The sequence below is a fragment of the Seriola lalandi genome, unplaced genomic scaffold (genome assembly GCF_002814215.2).
Source record: "Seriola lalandi dorsalis isolate HSWRI2012SDOR001 ecotype SW California unplaced genomic scaffold, Sedor1 jcf7180002054956, whole genome shotgun sequence".
NCBI classification, from domain to species: Eukaryota; Metazoa; Chordata; class Actinopteri; order Carangiformes; family Carangidae; genus Seriola; species Seriola lalandi.
The window spans coordinates 2,558,391-2,559,837 of NW_019525507.1; the positions used below are offsets into that span (position 1 = coordinate 2,558,391).

Here is a 1,447-nt window from a genome sequence, read left to right on the forward strand (position 1 = left end):
TTAATTGTTGCAGTAACATTAATAAAACACTTTAAATCCATTTGAAAACAGAACAGCTCTTCTTTAAGAAAACATGCTGCAACTCAAGCTTCTCTAAAATATCTTGTATTGTCCTGTAGGATGATCCACGTGTCTCTCTCCGTACAGTGGCTTAAGCCTGAATCAGAATTTAATAATTAATTTCATGTTTTTTCTATATAATGACCATTTCCTTTGGTGGATTCATGTCATCCATGCTTTTATTTTCGAATGTATTTTTCTTATTTTGCCCTTTCAATAGAGGAAGGCTTTGTCCTCTATTTGAGGGAGAAATTTTGGTGGGGGTCTATTGGTGCAGTCTGCTGATCTTTGGCTTTTAGTTTAGTTTTTAGAAGAGCAACTGCAGATGTTTTTGGATGTGCAAACTGTTTGTCCCGACACTAATTTAACTCATTCTACTGTGCGCCTTAGTCGCCTCTTTCTTTTAAATTATTCTTATTTTACTTGTTGAATTTATTGCTCTCAAAGGTATGTCACCTCATATCCTCCTCGGACAGTTATGCAGGACAGGGGATGTACAGAGGATGACCGGGTCGGCTGGGTCCTGCGTTCAGTGGTTCTGTCCGTCCTGATGTTGCGGACTCTTGGAAGCGAAGGCAAGTGAAGCGTTTACGACCATAATGCTGCAACAGAATAGTTGAACATCAGACCACATGCTCAGCACTCCACTTGTTGATAATAAAGGACATCAGGGTTATAAAAGGATTTGGCCATACGCGGTCCAGCCTTTAACTATAGGTTATGACCTAGTCCTGTTCATGTCACTAGTTCCAGTGGCAAACAGTTGCCCTGGTTTCATTAGAAATTAAAGTATTTTGTTTGTGTAATTAGCTGAGACTTCCCCTGCAGAGCTTCTTCCTCATGTAACCGACCAATGAAGAAAGAAAAGCCAAAAAAACAAAAAAAATTATGTGTTGTGTCTTTTGCATTTTGTTGACTTGTCTGGACCACCACCATTTTCCTTCTCTATTTTGTTGCTTCATGTTGATGCTTATTTTACAGGCTGGAGTGTTTAGTGCTGTTTAACTGTGGTGTGTTATTCAGAGAGAGGTTTCTTATATTTAGTTCACCCTCTTGAATAGAAATGAAGTGAATGTTTTCATTGGGAACTGACAAAGGAAGATATAGTGGCCTTCAAGAGGATTCCTTGTAGTAAGATAACTTTGTGAATGTGGCCCCAGGCCTTTAAAGACAGCTCACCTGGATTCAACTGCTGTTTTTCCTGAATTGAACTTTAATGTGCATTTCTTTGCCTGATGTTGCAGACTCTGAGGTGTCCTGTGTTTTCATGGAGAGCTGCATCTTACCGTGCAGCTTCCAGGGCGGCACTGATGTGGTCATACACTGGACTCAGGTGACTGCAGGAGACCTTCATGTCCACTCGTTCTACCACAACCAAGACCAGCTC

At 40.6% G+C, this 1,447-nt stretch overlaps 1 protein-coding gene and 1 long non-coding RNA gene across 2 annotated transcripts in view; both read left to right on the forward strand.

Moving 5' to 3' along the window:
• Positions 1-1,441, forward strand: part of LOC147817455 (uncharacterized) — a 6,487-nt gene extending 5,046 nt beyond the window's left edge. The window contains exon 3 of the long non-coding RNA XR_015436360.1: positions 1,305-1,441. This is a non-coding gene — a long non-coding RNA (uncharacterized LOC147817455). The remainder of the gene's footprint in view (positions 1-1,304) is intronic.
• The window catches only part of LOC111645776 (uncharacterized), a gene marked incomplete at its 3' end in the record, with an annotated part of 39,201 nt that overhangs the window by 31,842 nt on the left and 5,912 nt on the right, over positions 1-1,447 (forward strand). The gene's annotated exons all lie outside the window — the stretch shown is intronic.